The sequence below is a fragment of the Equus quagga genome, chromosome 12 (assembly GCF_021613505.1).
Source record: "Equus quagga isolate Etosha38 chromosome 12, UCLA_HA_Equagga_1.0, whole genome shotgun sequence".
NCBI lineage: Eukaryota > Metazoa > Chordata > Mammalia > Perissodactyla > Equidae > Equus > Equus quagga.
In genome coordinates, this window is record NC_060278.1 from 97,661,952 (window position 1) to 97,680,555 (window position 18,604).

The 18,604-nt window shown below is 48.6% G+C and overlaps 1 protein-coding gene across 1 annotated transcript in view; it reads left to right on the plus strand.

Moving 5' to 3' along the window:
• Positions 1–4,419: 4,419 nt before the first annotated feature.
• Positions 4,420–18,604, plus strand: part of EYA2 (EYA transcriptional coactivator and phosphatase 2) — a 251,791-nt gene continuing 237,606 nt past the window's right edge. The window contains exon 1 of the mRNA XM_046678181.1: positions 4,420–4,858. The gene's annotated coding sequence lies outside the window, so the exon portion shown is untranslated. The remainder of the gene's footprint in view (positions 4,859–18,604) is intronic.

Consider the following 18,604-nt stretch of genomic DNA (forward strand, 5'->3'; position numbering starts at 1 on the left):
ATTTCCTGTTATTTGAAACGGGAAAAATTGTAATGCATGACGCCTCACCCCAAGCCCCAAAACAATTTCCTAAAATGGAACTAAGCGCTTAAAATGCCTACCGACTACCAGACTAGCCTGTTAGGATACAAAATGCTTAAAGCATGGCTTCCTGACCCATCCCCGAATAATTCCTAAAGCTTTCAGCAAATGGTGTGTGTGTGGTGACACGGCCACATCGATTTCATGTCCCCCTTCTTTACTTCTTGGTGGTTTTTCAAAATGAGGTTCTGACGTCCTCTCAGTAGTTAAAATGTTACTTTCCCTGTGTGTTATTTTGATAGAAATGCTACATTGAGTTTTGGGGATACAAATATAAGTTTTTCTGTATAAATATTGGTCCGATAATTGTGAGAAACATGCCTTGTATGAAGCTGGGGTATTAAATACAAACGCAGTCTACTGGGAAGTTGTTTACTAGGGAGCTGCTCAAAGTTGGCTTGTATTTGTGGGTTATTACATTTGGGTTAGGAAGGATGTGAGGTTTTTTGTTTTTGTTTTTGTTTTCGTTTCGATGAAGGGGTATTTAATATTTCACGTGTTTGCGACAAACCCCTGCCCAAACCCCACATACCCACTGTGTCACATACCACCTCTTTTATAAGGATCATGGGGAAACTTCTCCCCTCTATCAATATCAGGCAAAGTTCTGATTTGTTCAAGTAGTTCTGTTTGTTTCTATCTTATAGGCATTGAGAATTATGAAGATAGTGAAGCACTTAAAAAAAATTTTTTTTTTGAGGAAGATTGGCCCTGAGCTAACATCTGCCGCCAATCCTCCTCATTTTGCTGAGGAAGACTGGCCCTGAGCTAACATCTGTGCCCATCTTCCTCTATTTTATATGTAGGTTGCCTGCCGCAGCATGGCTTGATAGGTAGTGTGTAGGTCTGCCCCTGGGATCTGAACCAGCAAACCCCGGGCCACTGAAGCAGAACCTGGGAACTTAACTGCTGCACCACCGGGCTGGCCCCAGTGAAGCACTTTAAAATCCATGGTTTTCAGTCTTGACTCTGCAGAGCTTTGGCAGTTCCCTCAAGACCCTTTACGAGTACCCACAGGAGAAAGGTGTGAGGCATGAGGCTGGGGCTGGGATCCCTCACCTCCTTTTTCCACACGGAGCTTCTGTGCATGCTGGCTTTCGAACAAAAGAAAATTTGAAAGTGCTGATGTAATTGATCACATTTTCCTCTTTGCATTGCCTGCCAGGAAGCTCAATCAATTCTCAATCAATTCCCATGCCTGACAAGTGCTCAGGACCTCTTAGCCCACGTTTTGAGTGCAAACCTCACCCTGGCTTTCTTTTCTTCTCCTTCCCATGTTTCCCCTTCACTGCTTTTCTTGTTTTCTTTATTCTACAGCCGTATGTATGTTTTTGCATACTGCCTCAAATCCCTTTTGGAAGGAGCCAAGCTTTAAATGAATGCATTTTTTAAAATGGAGTACTTTTTTGTAGAGGAGATCTTTCAGGTGAGAAAGGACTGTGTATAGAAATAAGGCATGATTTGGCACGGAGAGTATACATGTGTGTTTGTAGGATATGTAGATACACGTTGGCTAGTTGTGAAACTTGTAGTTTTCAGAGTTAAGCTGGTCTTCTGGCTTCAGAGAAGGTTGACTTGGAAGACTCTGGGGGGCAAAAATGTTTTACTCCAGGGTAGGCGTGTCTGTGGTCTACACTCCAAAGAATCTGCTTTATGGTTTAGCATGTGCAGATTTTGTCTGAGATTATTTTGCTGGTCATTATAAAATGAGAACAAATTCTTCCTAAGAAGAAATCAAGAGAAAGAAAGAGATGGAAAGGGGGCACTTGCCCCTACAGGGGAAAGCGGCAGGATTTGAAGTGGTTTTCGGTAAGAATCGGGAGCTTGAGTCCCAGCTCAGCTTCTATGTCTTCTGCTGTGAATCTGTGATCAAAAGTCCTCATTCTTCCAAGATGGAGACTCACCCCCTGCAAACGCCGGCATCCTCCCGGGAGCTTTAAAAAGTACTGATGCCTCAATCTCCCCCACAGAGGCTCTGGTTTAATTGGTCTGGGGCGGGGCCTGAGCATGGGGATTTTAAAGGCTCCCCTGGAAATTCTAATGTGCAGCCGAGTTGAGAACCACTGCCCAAGAGAAGGAAAAAATAAAATTAATAAGCACCTGCCTCCTTTTATCTCTCAGGGGGCCTTCGGGCGTGGCTGCGATTTATGAGCTAATGGGCCAGATTCTGGTGAAGGGGTCAAGTGGGTTGAGGGAAACCAGTTAACCCTTTGTACCCCTTAGAGTACCCCTCGTTAATAAGTGTTCTTCAGCAATTTCCCCCATGATCTGCAAGAAGAAATACATTGCACATCCTGACCCAGCTTCACACACACTTACTCTTATTGCATACAATTCACTTGATATTTTCCATTCCAGTCTCTTCCTTTAGGGAAAAATATTTTTTGCTTACTGCCATTGTTTAAACAACATTAGATTAAAGCTCACGGGCCAAGATAAATTAGATATCTCTGGAGAGCATTAAGAAGTGCAATTTATAAGGACTTGGAACTTTTGCAAAGATGCTATGGGAAGTGAAGTTGTGTGTACAGTAATAATATTTGTTGAGCGATGGCTGGTGCCAACTCCAGTCACAGCAGAAAGTCTTTTACGAGCAGATCTCAGTGAATTGTCACAATAATAATAATACAAGATGGGTGCCATTATCTCCGTCTTTGAGGTGAGAAAGTGAAGGAGAAGTACCTCTGGATGCCCCGCACCGAGAGAGCAGAAGACTCATCTTCAGCCAGGACCGGCGCGTCTGATGTCTACCTGGCTCGTGCGAGGAGAACAGCCAGGCTGACTGGATCCATTTGCTTCTGTCTGAAGTTTGGGAGTAGAAAGGGGACGGAAGAAGCTGTGACAGAGGTGGATCGAGGTGGACGGAGGCCTCTGCGTAAACAATTCGGGGACCCTATTTAAGAAAAAGAATACAAACTGATGAGTCCAAAATTAGGTCCCAAAGTACATATTTCTTTGAATTAACAAATCACAACAAATTCAGATTTTAAGATGCTGAAAAATACCACAAACATCACAAAATTCCCAACTCAACTTTCCCTCAGCTGGATCCCCAAAAGCCAGTGGCCACTCCCACCCCACCCGGCTCAAGGTCAGGGCCTGCAGTGGGAAATCACAGTGGAGAGAGATGGTGGTCTCTGCTGATTGGGGCTGAATGTCAAAAGCAAAGCACTTAGAAATTTTACATGAACAGGTGACCATGTGAACACATTTCTAGGCTCTTAGAAAGGGCCCTAGAAAGGGCACAGCAAGCGGGGGACCCGGAGCTTAACTCCATCAGCTTCCCAGTGGCTCTGTGTTTCTTCTCGAGAGCGAGGGCATTGGAGACGGCTGGACCTCACCTTCAGCCCTGGGTCGGCCACTCTGCCTTCTGAGTTTGGACTCAGTCATCGGTAACATGGGCACACTAACAGTGTCTGCCTTTGGGTCTCTTTTGAGGATTAAATGAGATAAGGAAGGCTCACCCGATGAGCTTAGGGTTGGCAGGTTTAGCAGAGAAAAATATAGGACACCCAGTTAAACTGGAATTTCAGAGAAACTGAATAATTTTTGAGTATAAATATATACCACCTATTGCAGAGCACACATATTAAAACTTTTTTCTTATTTCTCTGAAATTCAAATCTATCTGAGTGCCCTGTATTTTATTGAGCTTAACAAATGGCAGTAGTTGGTACTGTTTTCGGACTGAAGCACCCTAGGTGTTCCACCCCCGGAGTTCGTAAACAGTGGAGAGCGAGTGAGAGGGAGAAAAATATTGCACAGACTCCATTCCAGGCAGTTGATTGTGAGGAAGATTGAAAGAGGCGGCCTTCAGAGGAGGAAGTAAGTGGGGTGCCTTAATTTAAGGTGTGTGTGGAGGGCGTTGCCCCACTGACTTTGGGTAAGCCAGTTAAATTCTTGGGACCTCGGTTTCCCTGTCTGTAAAATGGGTGAAGGGTAGGGGGCGCTTCCTGAACTCTCCTCCAGGAGACAGCACCAGCAGGGGCACTTTCTCATAATACAGATGTCACCGCCTCAGAGAGGTCTTCCCTGACTGCTGTAAGATTTCGTGCCCGAGCCCCCAGTACATCATGTTTTCCCCGCCACGGTAATCAACTTTCTGAAATGGTCTTGCTTCTTCACTTGGTTGTTAACGGTCCACCTCCCCATGTGAATGTAAGTTCCGGGAGGGCAGAAAACTAGTCTGTCTCGTTCTGGCTGAATCTCCCACAGCTGGACCTGGCACAGGAGGTGCTCAATGTACCCTGAATGAATGAATGGGTGGGTGAATGAATGAATGTCAGTGTAATTGTTGCAGTTCCTTCCGAGCAGGCTTTCTTCTCTCAGGGGCCGTACCGGGTTGCAGAGGGAGGAGGTGTGGGTGTCGGTGGGTGGAGAGGAGGCTGGGCCCTCGCCTCCTCCGCGACCGGCGAGAGGGAGCGCGCTCGGCTCGGCTGCAGGCGCTCGGAGCAGCGCGGCGGCAGTGGCAGCGGCAGGGCCCGAGCCCCGCGCCCAGCGCCCCGCGTCCAGCCGCCGGGGGTGTGCGCCCGCCGAGCCCGGCGCTGCGCCTCGGAGCCCGCACGCGCCCACGCAGCGGCGCGGGGACCGGGCGGGGGCAGAGGGAGGGCCCGGCCGAGGGAGGGGAAGGGGCCGGTCCTCCCCGCGCAGGCGGCGGCCGCGGCAGCCCAGGAGGCGGAGGCAGCGGCGGCGGCAGCGTGCCCGCTGCAGTGGCCCGGCCGCGTCGGACCCGCGCCCGCACCCGCACCGCGCCGGGGCGCCCTCTCCACCGCGCGCGGTGAGTACCTCCCGCCGCGCCCGCCCCGGCCGCCCGCCGGGATTCGCCGGGCCGGGGTGGACGCGGGCACCTCGCCGTGCGCCTCTCTCCCGCACCCGCCGAGCGGGGGGGCCTCCGCAGCTGTTGGGGCGCTCGGGGGCGCACGGGCCGGATCGGGGCGCCCGGGGCTCCCAGGGCGGCTCAGGCACAAGGGCAGCGGGCACAGCGGGCAGATCCTGTCTGGAGAAAGTCCGTCCCGGGCTCGGGGCCTCAGTTTCCCCGTGCGCTTGGCGGGGAACGACCCCGAAGTTTGCACTCCCGCGCGCGGGACAAGTGCATGGCGCGCAGGCGGTGTAGACGCGGCTGGGTCCTCTGCGTTTGGTTTGTTTTATGACCCGAGTGGTTCGCGATGAGGGACGCTCTCAGTCGGACCGAAGAGGCGCCAGGAGCCGGGAGACAAACGCACGCCCTCGGGCGCTGTTTCTGGGGTAACCGAGGAGCAAGCGGCTGGAACCCCTGGGATGGGGCTGGAATGGCCCGCTGAGCCTTGTCCTTCTAGCTACACTGCGTTTTCAAAGCCCGTTTGCGCTCGGCCTGCGCTGGTCCGGCTCCCCGGCTTTGTGCCGGAGCGGACGTCCTGGCGCTGGCTGAAGTTGGGGTTGAAACTTGCAGAACTTTCCATCAAAAGAAGGTTTAGAAGGAAGCGAGGGTTTGGTTGTGATGGGAGAGAGTGGAGAATGGAATTGCTTTTTAGCCTCGCAGCCTGGAGGTAAAAGGGCCGTGCTGGCCCTCGCTCCTTAAATGTGTTTCCTGCCCCCAAATACGTAGTTTATAAGCTCAAGGAATATTAGGAAAGCTTGACCGGTGAAAATGTTCGCATCACAGAATCCTCAGTGCGCCTTTCCCGGCTGTTGGGAGCGAAGCGCTTTGGCCCTGCGGGGTTGCTACTGCCCCGAAGCGGGAAGCCCAGGCTAAGAGTTGACAGCGTGCACGCTGCTGCCGTCTGAGTTCTTTTTAAAGCAAGACTGATGCTGCATTTTTATGGATACCATTTTCTTCTCTTCCCCCTTTCCCCGAAATGTAAGGTAATCTTTAATTACTTGTTTTTTTATAACGTTGAGGTATAAATCACCCCCGGTGGGGGTACCTTTTCATTACGGGGAGCAGTGAATCGAGTGCACATCAGAGTTGGGTGTGTGAGCAGGACAGAGGGAAGCAGAATGATTTACAAACATAAAGTCAGAATGTGAGTGCCGAATTAGGTTTGAGTTAGGGAGCTCCCTTCCAAAGGAAATTATAACCAGCGGACAATTGTATTTCAAACCGAATCTGTTCATTTCATGAGCGGTTTCTTGCTTGTTTGAGTGAAATTTCTGCTTCCAGAGTATGAGAACCGAGCAAGTAGCCGCATACCAGCCTCTTGCCCTTTTGAAAAGAGAGAGAGGAACTCCGTTTCAAACCTCCTTTTAAAAATAATCTTTGTGAAAAAATCTTTTGGGCAACTTTACTCAAGAAACGTTCATCTTTTCCCTCTGTTCTCTCCGCATCACCTTAAACCCTTTAATCTTTCTACTTCCTTGCATTTAGACATCCTCAGACTAGGGAAAGTTAATAGATAATTTATATAACAAATGATGATTGTTTGAAACTTGCTTTAGACTGAGCGTGAAATCGTGTTTGCAGCCAACATCCCCTTGCCTTTGAAGGAAATTCTACATTTTGCACTTTCGAACAATGTGGCTAGATCTGAAAGGACCTGAACTTTTTAAAAGCAGTTCGTGTGTCCCATACATAGTTAGTAGTTACTCCATTCTCTTGTAACTTTAGCTTCACAATATTATTAACTATTTTATCTTAAAGGAATGGACATTTTTCCTCCATCTTGAAATAGCTCACCTAGTGTGCTGGCTATGTGTCTGAGAATACGCCATAAACACATAAATCTCTTTCCTGATATTAAATAACTAAAGGAAATAAAATAAAATAAAAAGATGTTATCCCAATACGTTGGGATTTTTAAAAACGTGTTTTGATCACTTAAGTTTTAGAATCTTCTTTTCATGCCTTTTGTGTTGTGTTAAACGCATCATAAAGAGATATGATTTGTTGACTTGTTAGAGGATTACCGTTTGGCAAAAACACCCAAATACGCTGTTTCAAATGTGTGGTATTACTTCTGCTTTAAATTGCATGTAAGAGATGGCGAGCCTTGTTCCAGACGGATAAATTGATAAAATGCTAGCTGCTGCTGGGAGAACGGAATATCCTCAGAGAAAACACTCTGTGCTGGAGCTGAGTGCGTTTTGAATTAGGGTGAGCAAGCTGTTGAGACCCTGGCAGTTTGTGAAAAAGTATGCGCAGTCCAGGCACGTCCACTTTAAGACATTTTTGGTTCGCCCATGACAAAAAGAGTCCTTTCCCACAAAGAAGAAACCGTTCCCTTATTTTTTCAGTTACTTTTCCAAAGATAACTTGTGTCGGGCACGAGAGACCAGAGTTATGCAGAACTCTAACCGTAACCGGCTCAGAACCAGGACTCATTCTTGCTCCTTCCACCAGATGTTTTTTAGGTGTCCTCAGCTGGAATGCCCAGTTTGAAACTAATTAGACCAGCAATAAACTCCTTGTATAATAAAATCGCAGGCCGTTATGGTGCATAAGTGGGGCTCCCAGCCACTTATGACAGATGCCTCTCTCTCGGAAGAGAGAGCCTGTGGCTGTCAGGAGAAAATGAAGGCATGGAGATGTCTTGTTTAGACGTTTGCCTGTCCCTAAAGATCCGCTAAGTATCCGTGCACAGCGCGTTATCTTCTGTAAGGGGTGGGGGGACGTTGCAACTGGGGTGGGGTATTGTCTTTGTCGGGCAGGCCTCCATTGCACAAAAATGCTTGGGGAAAAAATAAAAGCATAAAAATGAGGCAGTATCCACAGGTCTGAGGGGTATGTGTTGTGAGTTTGAGTATGGAGTGTGTGTGTGTGTGTGTGTGTGCGTGTGGGCTGGGTGAGGCTTCCCCTCACTTAGGCACACGTGAAATGTAAGGCCGTCCGGCCTGACGTGAATTCCTTGGGAGAGAGAACTTTCTCCCCAAAGATTTTTTATAAAGGGGGCATTTGCCTAACTCCGTAGTCCTCCTTGTCTGTGGGGTTGGTGGAGGTGCAGTGGCTGGTGACTCAGTTCCCTCCAAGGCCCACAGGTTCTGCCGCTTGCCAAGGCTGGGTTTTGTTGGTGGAAGGAAACTTTTTTTCTTAGCTGGCTGCTCTGAAAAAGGAGTTGGTGGCCTCCACTCAAAAGGAATCTCTTTTCAGAGAATTAGCCCCAGAGTTGAGAAAACACAGCCTGTTGACAGAACACACACACGCACTCACACACTCACACACACACGCCCCAGAATGCCTCGCTCTCTCCCCACTGTCCTCCCTCAGCCCCACCCCCAGCATCACAACAGCTTCTGAATGGCCCACTTCTTTCCCCTCTATCGTTTGTGGCATTTCAACAGACCCCACAAACCAAACACAAAGAAGATTCTGGAAGGAAACAATTAGCAGAGAACTCACTTGAGACAATGCTTCATTTTCGCTATTTGAAGATCTTAACTGGCCTAATGGTGTTTGAGTAACACCTCTTCTAATCTGAGGATAAACCCCCTCGGTCAGGTGGCAAATACTTGAAGTGACTGGCTGGGACCCGCTGGTCTCGCTGTGAGAGGGTCGGAGGGCAGGAAGGCACGCTGCATCTGCATCGCTGCGTCGCTTGGGGTTCCAAATCAGCTCAGGGTATGAAAGTACCACCCAGCTGTATTTAGGGGGAGGAGGACGACGGAAGTCACAAGCTTTGAAATTTATTTTTCCTGCTCTTTCTTTCTTTTTGCTCACTTTCATCATGTTGGTGCCTTTGCCTGTCTCTCCACTTACAAATTATATCTTTGTATTTGATAATAATGATGAAAATCACTGCCATTTATGGAGCACTCATATGCCAGGCCTGAAGTCAACTCCTGCCATGTGTTTTTAGCATGGGTTCTCATAACAACCCTTTGGCATAGGAATTAATGTTATTATTGTTATCCCAACTTTGTTAACGAGGAAACTGAGTCGAGAGTCCACTGACTCAGGAGAGGCCAGAAAGCAAGTGAACCCCGGGATCGAGGCCTTCCGACCTCCAGACTGTGCCTTTCCCATGTGCTGTGAAAACCTTAGCTCAGAGAACATTTCTGCTCTCGCTTCCCTTACAGAGAGATGCTGAATTTGCATGGTTTTAAATGCGCGGAACGCAATTATTTTCTGACTCTGCCGTGATGTTTGCTGTTGTTGTTTTAAACGAAAGAAAAATCATATTAAGTGTTCAGAGGACGCAGATATGAGCCCTTGTGAGTCACGATAGTTAGCAGGTTGTGTGTGGTTCTGTAAAGGAAAATGACTGTTTATTTACAAGGGCTAATGTGATTTGTGCCTTCTATGCTCTAACGCTGCGCATTTCGGTTCCTAAAAAGAGTCAATAAATTTACCGGCAGTGGCAAGGCCCTCCAATGTTACGGTAGGCGGTCCAAGTCCAGTTTCCCAGAAGGTGCTGGGTTGCTATGGATAGGTGGTTGTTTGGGGGTCCGACTGTAAACATTTGGAGAGGGAAGAATAATTTGGAACAGGTGGTCCCCAGAGTCAGGTAACCGGCACAATTTCTCTCTGCCACTTTGAAGGTTAAGGGAGGCCGCAGGCTGCCCGAAACTGGGACAGGCGGAGTGAGGGTCCGTGGGGCCGCGGGGGCCCTCCCTTTGGGACACAGCCTGGCAGGATGGATGGGAGGGTCTCTGCTCCCCGGTCTATAGAAAGCAGGGGCTTCATCATCTCTGTCATCGCCCCCTGCTAGTGCTGGTTCGGGCGCAGCTGCGTCTGCTCCTGCTTTTTTGAAAAGTCTGCCTCTGTTTTCAGATACGTACAGAAATTTAAAACAGGAACTTAGATGAGCAGATAGCCAGGACAGGTTCCCTTCTTGCCGGTTTGGAGAATGCACACACAGCCGACTGTCTTTGCCTGATAATGCCAATTTAGACATGTTTAAATGCACCAAGTGTTTAAAGGAGGTTAGAAATTATTTTGTCATTTAGTATCAAGAGCATCGTGTCCACAACAAGAAAATGTGTGTGATTTCAGTGGCCTTGGATTTTTTTCCCCGTTTTCCTTTTGAGCATCTAATAAAGTTAGATTTTTAAAATCTGTGTGTTCCCAGCTGTAACCTATCCGTGCATATCTACTCAGTCATTCCGAGGAGAATTGTCAACTCTCTGTGAATTTAACTAAAAGAAAAATGATAAAATCAACATTTTTTCCCCCAAAGAATGAGGAACTGGCAGGTCCTTGTCCTATAGAGATATGACAACTTACTTTTGTCTTGCATCAGCTGAGTGTGTCAGTTCTCCTTTCTTTTCCATTCTTCTCCCAGGAACCGTCTTTCATAACTGACCTGTACTGTGTATTAGCCAAAAGACATTTTAATTTTGTAAAGAAAAATCATGCCAGAGACGGCCGGGTCTGTTTCAACCATTATTGTTTCTGTATCGTGCATACTTTGGGTTTCATGGTAAGATGTGGGTTTGCCAAGAAAGAAAATTACAGCAAGAAACTATGTTGAAAACATATACACTTCTGTTTAAGAAATGGGAAAAACACAGAAAAATTCCGCATGGTAATTGCTTTAACGTGAGTTTTCAATGTCATTGTTTGACTTATGTCAGAAAGCCCCTCTTAGCTAATTCTCACTTAGGCCGTTAGCAAATATCGCACCTTAAAAACGGCAAATGTGGGTCTGAACTCGGACAATCTTTAAGACTTTGAGACATCCTTAACCCTGGTGGAAACATTCCAGATTTTTAGATTGTGCAGGCTGGTTTTTTTTTTTTTTTAAGGTTACTTAGATATCGATTTTATTTTCTTGACCCAAAATAAGAAAACACAGGGAATTCTCAAAAGCTTTTTACGGGCTGCTATTATGAGAAGAGAAGCCAAACCAACATGTATTAGGTCATGAGTTTGAAGTGCATAAATAAGCCCAATGAAGGTCACCCAAACAGGGCGAAAACCACCAATTCTCCTTCCGTCGGCCAAGTCTGCATTCCTGCCTGTTAGACATGTTTGGTTGAAGTGGACGCAGAAGAAGGCCCACGCTTGAAAGATCTCGATTTGATTTGGAGTCCTGAGGACGACTGAAGACGTTCTTGGGGTAAAGTGACATGGGGGGGCTGGAACTCCCACCTCCTTCGATCCCCCCTCACTGCTCCGAAGAAAAAGCAGATTCCGGGGCTACCCCTTACTCCAAAGCACATGTTTCATTCCTGATTGGAAATGCGGAAGCCAGAGGTGGAAAATGTCGAGCGTTCCTTGCGTCCGTCTCCTCACCTCCCACCCCCTTCCTGTAGTAACTTTGTGGTTAAGGTATTAATAGTTTGCGAAACAGTTTTTCATTCTTAGGAACGTGGATGTGTTTTTAGCATTTGGGGTGCACCATGTAAGTACAGACCTTTAGGACTCCCTTGATTGGCAGCTCCCCGAACTACAGAGAGAGATGAGAGTATGTCCACTGTATCCCCGAGTTTGGTACCAACCCTGGCGCTGATGGAAATTCCACGTAGGGAGAAAACTTCCTCTTAGGAGAGACAGCCAGGGTGTCCGTGCAGATCGGTTATTTCTTTTGTGGGTGTGTATTATTTGCACGTATGGAGACTTTTGTTTCTGGGTGTTCTAGAAACATTTGTCTCTCCAGCAAAGGTCTGAATGCCCGTCTTGGCTGGGAAGGGTGTTGGGGGGAAGGAGCACGGGGCGGATTCCTGCCCCTCTGGCCTTTGTGTGACTGGTACTGTAGGGGGAAGCGGTGACTCGCTGCTCGGATGGTGTCATGTGGCATAACAAGTTGCGACTTGCCTCTTGTGTTGTAAGCAGAGTTTTGGCCCCATCCCGCCGTGGAAAAGAAGGGGAGCCAAGAAGATTATCTGCTTCGGGTCTGCGAGGGGCCTGAGCTCTCTGGTGCTCTCCTCTCACTGAAGAGACTATACTCCCTGCAGCCTGTCATGTTGGGGTGTGGAGACAGGGAGTGGGGGGAGAAAGAATGTCTTAAAGTCAGGGAATGTCTGAAACGCTCCGAATATCTTCCGCATGGCTCTGGCACCCTCAACAAGACAAATGATGAAAGGATACGGAAGCAGACTTTTTTGGGGGGTGGGCAGAGAGATTGGGGGCCTTGCTAGTGGTTTGATCGAGAGTGGAGAATTTTCTGACACCTTGGGACCCCTGGAATGTCTTGCTGGAGTGTCTTTAGGAACCTGGTTTTGGAAGTGTTGTCTTTTCCTGAAGCTTTGCTGTCTTTTCTTTGTGCTTATTTTTAGTGAATTAGGTTTTTTGGTTTGTCTTTAAGAAAACACGAGACTTGTTTGGGAATAACAAGTGGCCCGTATTTATTGATCACTTATTATGTCAGGCACTGTGCTAAGTAAACACTCAGATTTCTGGCTCCAAATAGCCTTCGATGGAATGTGCTATTATTATGATTCCTTGTTTACAGATACGAAAATTGAACCCCAGGGAGGTAAAGTAAGTTGTCCAGGGTTACATGGCTTGTGTCATAGCCAGGACTGAACCCAGTTTTGATTCCTAACTGCTAAGCTATCCAGCCAGTGCCTCCACATGTCTGTCCTGGAGAAATGGATTTTAAAGTCAGTCTCCACTGTTTTTGTCTCAGTGATATTAACTGACGGTCAGGTACAAAGTTGGGCTCAGAAATAAGAGACATCCAGTGATTCTCAGAATCTTCAGCCTGTCCTTGAAGGAATTCTGAAGGTTTAGAGTTGGAATCTGTTGAAATGGGGGCTGCGTCACGGCAGTTAGCTGGTCTAAGCTGTTGCGTGTGGTGGTTTTTGTGCTAAAATGGCAAGGTTGAGTAGTCCCCACAGAGGTCACATGCCCTGCAAAGCCTAAAACACTCTCTCTCTGGCTCTTTACAGAATGTTTGCTGGCCCCTGAGCTATTGCAATATGACAAGATAAATTTAGTGGGTGAGGAAGGACATGCTCTCGAGAGGTTTCATACACCGTTTCGCTGCCTTATTATTTACCGAGTGCCTCCTGGGTGCCTCATGCAGGGCGTGGTGATGGGAGAAAACTGCGAAGGCATTCATTCTTTCCCTCATTTATTCAGCGGTGCTTGTCGAGCTGTGTTCTAGGCATTGGGCTAATTGCTAGGGATTTAGAGGCAAGAAGGACCCCATCTGGCACCTCTGATGGCAGGATCCCGTGCGCTTCCACCAGAAGGGCACTGCCTCTTCTTTTCCCCTGAGGATTCAGAGGAAAGTGGCATGACTTCTTGAGGCTTCCAGTGTTCAAGCAACAGGATGGAGAAAGAGACCCAGCTCTGCCGGCCCTCACCCGAAGAAGCCCTGCCTAATTCAATAAGAGCAGGGCGTTGGCTTCTGTGCTGAGAATAGCTTCAGGCAGAGCCCACGGCCCACTCCCTGCTCAGACAGACAACCTTCTGCTTCCCTTAGGAGGTGGTGGGGAACGGGCAGGAGCTGGGGAGTCAGACTCCCTGGACTTAAACCTTGGCGCTGACTGACAGCCTAGAGATGAAGAACACGAGCCCACGGGCCGGGCTGCTTGGCCTCAAATCCTCGCTCAGCATTAACCAACTGTTTAACCTTAGGCAAGGTACCAAACTTTCCTGTGCCTCAGTTTCTTCATCTGTAAACAGGGTGGATAATAGTGCGCCTTCTTCAGAGAGTTACTGTGGGTGGAGATCAAGTTAATAAATGTAAAGTGTCTGGAATAGTACGCAGCAAAGAGTATGAATTATATCAATGTCAGTTTTATTATTATTGTTATTATGATTATTATTTACAAGCTGCCTGACGTTAGGCAAATGACTTAGGCTCCCTGGATTTCTAGTTCCCTCTATAAAAGGGGGGTGATGATGATAATAATAATAGGGGCAAGCCCAGTGGTGCAGCGGTTAAGTGTGCATGTTCTGCTTTGGTGGCCTGGGGTTCTTGGGTTCGGATCCCTGGTGCGGACATGGCACCACTTGGCAAGCCATGCTGTAGTAGGCGTCCCACATATAAAGTAGAGGAAGATGGGCACGGATGCTAGCTCAGGGCCAGTCTTCCTCAGCAAAAAGAGGAAGATTGGCAGCAGATGTTAGCTCAGGGCTAATCTTCCTAAAAAAAAAAAATAATAATAATAAATAATAATAACTGCTTCAAAGGGCCATTGTGAGAATTTAAATGAGGTCATAGCTGTAAAACACTTCGCTGTGCTAAGCCAGCTGTCGTGACCTTTGAGGTGATAGGGAACTGCATACTGGGCCGATGATGGACATGAAGCCATCGGTCAGTCGGGTCCTTTGTCAGTGTCCAGGGAACGTAGGGCGGTGGTTAATAGCACAGCCCTGAACTCAGACAGGTCTGGTCTGAGCCTTAAATCGTCTCTCACCACTTATGTCACCTCGGGTCAGAGGCCACTTCCCACGCAGTGGAGGGACCAGCGGCTGTCCCCTGGTGGTGGTGAGGGTTAGAAGAGTGGGAGGCGTAAAGCACGTAGCAGGGTGTTAGGCACACGGTAAGCACTCCATAAACGATGGCTTGTATTATTATCGCCCCACTCCCGGCTGCACCCCCGCGCCCCAGAAAGCACTGAACATGAGTAAATTTTAATTTGAAAATAAAAGAACACATTTTAAAACTGCCAAACAGATTTAAAATAATATTCATTAAACAAAATTAAAATAGTCTATTAAAGCCAGACTTTGGGCTCAGACCAAATTTTTATAACCTAAGCTTAAAGGCCAAGGAGTTCCCCCAGCCACAATGGGGACATTGTGGTTGAACTTGAGACTTCAACGCGGCTATTGAGTGGTCTTTGAAATGCACCCTTCCCTGTTAAAATGCAGGGGAGGGAAGTCAGGGGAAGGAAAAAACGAGGTTCTCGCTCACCCCAACAAACCTTAATGAATTGAAAAAGAAAAACAAAAGATTTCTCATTTTTCTCATGCTGCCTCATCCTGCCAAAGACGCGTGGCCGCCTCCTAACCCCGGCGTTGAATGGTACCCACGCAGAAATTTCCAGATCTGATATGCTCTATGAGCTAACCTCGTCTAAATTCTGGTCTTCCCCCTTACAGATGGCCATGTGCCGTGGAGAGCTGGGACTCGGGGGCCCAACTGCCCAGGTACAAATTCCAGCTCCGTCATGCCTAGCCGTGCCTCAGTTTCCCTATCCACACATGGGAGATCACATGGCTCCTGCGTGGGGCTGAGTGAGCGTATGTAGGAGTTAGCTCTCTCTACTGATGTTTTGACCTCGTGCTGTTATCTAATGAATGAAACTTCCCCAGACTTCTGGCACTTTGAAGAACTAAAGTATACCCGTATGACTTTATCGGAGAATTTTGAATCAAAATAATCGTAATGTTCAGGGAGGGGAGAAGTGGGTTTAAAAATCTCTCAGGAGTTGCAATGTGCCAGACACTTTTAAAGCTCATTTACTCCTCTCGAAATAAAAATCCCATGACATACGTGTGTCTGTGTAATGAATGGGGAAGCCGAAGCTTGGACAGGTCAAGTGGCTGCGCAGTGACAATGCCGTTCCACGCCAGGGCTCTCTGACACCCACCCCCCGGGCCCGCTCCCCCACGTGGCCTGCATGCCGCCCCCGCGATCAGACACACAGACCACCGCAGAGGCTCCCCCTGAGCGACGGGTTGTTTCCAGTCTGTTCGTACGTGTCAGCGGCATCCTTTGCCTTCCCCGGGCCTCAGTCCTCGCGGCCTTTTACCTGCCCTTGCGCTGAGAGTGAATGGACTTGTTTCTCCAACAACAAGTGGAAAAAGTAATGGCCATGGATGGTGACATCCTTCTCTCGGTGGCATTCTCTTAAGAGCCTCTGACGTTTCTTGCCAGCGGGGCGAGTGACCTCCTCCTCGGGCCAGCCCTCGGCTGCGATGTGGGGCCACGAGGAAGAGTCGTGGGAGGTTGGGCAGCCGTTGGGGATGGCATGAGACAGGGTCCCTCCTCCGTCACCCCCCTGCTGGGTGACTGTGGGCAGGTCACTCGAGCCCTCTAGGCCCCAGACTCTTCACCAGCTCGTGGAGCAGACGTCGTCTATGTGGGATTTGTCATCCAGCTTAAATACGATGATGGGGGGGAAGCACTGCCATTCTGAGAGTCATGTTCTTAGGGTCCTGAGGGATTGCACCTGCCCCAGGATGCCCCAAGAAAGGGGTGAAGGTGAAGTCAGAGTATTCCTGACAGTTCTTCCGGTAGCTACAGTCTTGGGACTTCGTACATTCTGGAAGTTTCTACTAGTCTGTGAGGGGCATTCTTTAATGGAGTGTGTACCCTTCCACACTGACTTAAAACATGCATGAACTTTTTTTTTTGGAGTTCTGTCTTTATCATGTATTTGGAAAAAATATAACAAGCATTTCAAACAAATGGTTTCACCCGCTTTTACTACTTGAGATAAAAATGGTTTAAAATCAAGCCCATCAGGTACTGAATCTCCAGCAGAGCGGCGCACAGCCGGGGCAGAAATCCTGAGCGAAGTCTGAGAAACACGAGTCTGAGGATGTGAAACTTCCCCGAGGTCTCTGCATTTAGAGGAAGTCATTTCCTTCTACGGCTCGTTTCTGCAAGCTGCTTACAGAGAGTGCCCCTGATAACCAGAACCTTCTCCTACCCAGAATTGCAGTTCCGCCCTCTGTCCTCAGGGGAATAAAAGGAAACAAATGAGATCTCTCAAGGAGGTGGGTGAAGTCTCTCAGGGCACATCAGTGTCTGGGCACATTTATTTCGTGTCTCCTACCTTCTGAAAAGAATGGCCAGCCTTTGGATGAATACAGTGTTATTAAAAATGACCTCTGGGTGGTTATTCCATGCCAGGATCCAATCTGAATGAGTATAAACATCAGCTCATTCATTCCTCACAATTCTATGAGGGAAGTGCTATTAGTATTCCCATTGTAGATGAGGAAGGCAAGGCACAGAGAGGTTAAGTGACTTGGGCAAGGTCACACAGCATCAGCAGCAGAGCCAGGCTTTATGCAGGGGTATGGTTCTAGAGGTTGTCTTCACAACCCCTGCACTCCCTGCGTCTTTAACCGCCATGGAAAGAACTGAACCTACGTTCTCTCTGAACCTTACTTAACTGGACAACTAAATAGGGACAGGCATGAGAGGCAAACAGGTGACGTTGGTCTCAGCTGTAATTGCTCGTTTGTTACAAGGATGCACTCGTGTCTTCTGGTAGCTTCAGGTGCCTCGTGGCGCAGGGGTGAGGAGCCGGGCCGTCCAGGGTCAGTTCCAGAGTCCGGGACTTACTCGCTTCCCGACCCTGGGTTTCCTAACTTCTTCCAGCCTCAGTTTCCTCGTTGATGCAGTGAAGCCACATGCTAAGTGTCAACAGCTGTGACTGCAGAGGAGCACACCACAGCAGGTGATTGTCAGATGCTGCCGCTTACCTGCGGAGGAGGAAGTGACTGCAGAGACGAGGTGGCCCTGTGGGGATGAAGGCGCCTGGTACAGCTTGGGGTCTAGAGAAGGGACCGGTGCCTGGGACGTGGGGCGCAGGCTGGACAGCAGCTCAGGTTTTTCCAGATGAGTTAAGAGAGGGCGGGAGACACTGGCTTTCCTGGTCCCACGGCCGAGGCTGCCGGGACGGGTCCTCAGCAGGCGGCCTGGGAGGCAGCGGCCGGATTAGAATCCGCACAGGAGGCCCCTGGGGAGGGGCTTGTCACGCGGCCAGTCCCTGGCAGAGCCAAGACCCCCAGCCCCCACCAGGAAGAGCTGGGGACTTTGGGCAGCATGGATCAGAGGCCGAGAAGAAGCCTTGATCAAACCCCCAGGTGCTTGTCTGTGTGAACTCCAATGCCGCCCCGGGATCCAATTCCAGGATTTTCATCTTTCTCCTCATTTTCTTTCTTCTCTTGTGGAAAATGTCTTTTTTTCCAGAAGCAGCTGCCTGGTTTTCAGTGATGAGGTGGGCAGACTTTCTGGGTTTGCCTCCTTTCATCTTGCTCCTCCCCCTCAACCCCCTCCATTTCCTCTTGAGTATGAAAATTAAACTGCTTCATTTGTTCAGTCATTCATTCATTCAAAACCAGGTATTGAGCACCAGCTGTGTACCAGGTGCTACACTGGACAGGAGGAATACAGTAGAGAGAAAAAAAAACCCAAATCTACTCTTTCCTGGAGCTGCAATTAAATGGAGAAAGACCCAAAATAGACGCCTAAATATGTAAAGTACACAGGATGTCAGAGGGTGATAAGTCTGTGGGGAGAATCAAGAGGCGGCGGGTAGAAAGGCCCGGGTGGGGAGGCCTCACTGAGCTGGCGGCCGCTGAGCCCAGCGCTGCAGAGGTGAGGGGGCTGGCTCTGCGTGTATCTGGGGGAGAACATTCTAGAGCAAAGAAACAACAAGTGCGAAACCTTGAGATGGGAGCGGCCTGGAAGGGCCAGTGAGCGAGGGAGCAGGGGGGCGGGGTCAGGTTGGAGGGTCCCCGAGGAGTGGGGCCTTGCCCAGAATCCAGCGACCATTCTGTGTCGATTGGACCTGTCTGAAGTCAGAATTACTATAATTCTTGAATGACTTTTAAAAAAATACACAGGACCTAAATCTGAAATCAATAATTGCAAACTCAGATACCCAAAGTGGCCAGGTAGGTAAGGAAGTTAACGAAGTGGATGGTGTAATTAACCAGGAGGAACGTGGGCTCTATGTTGCCATGTATTCTGAT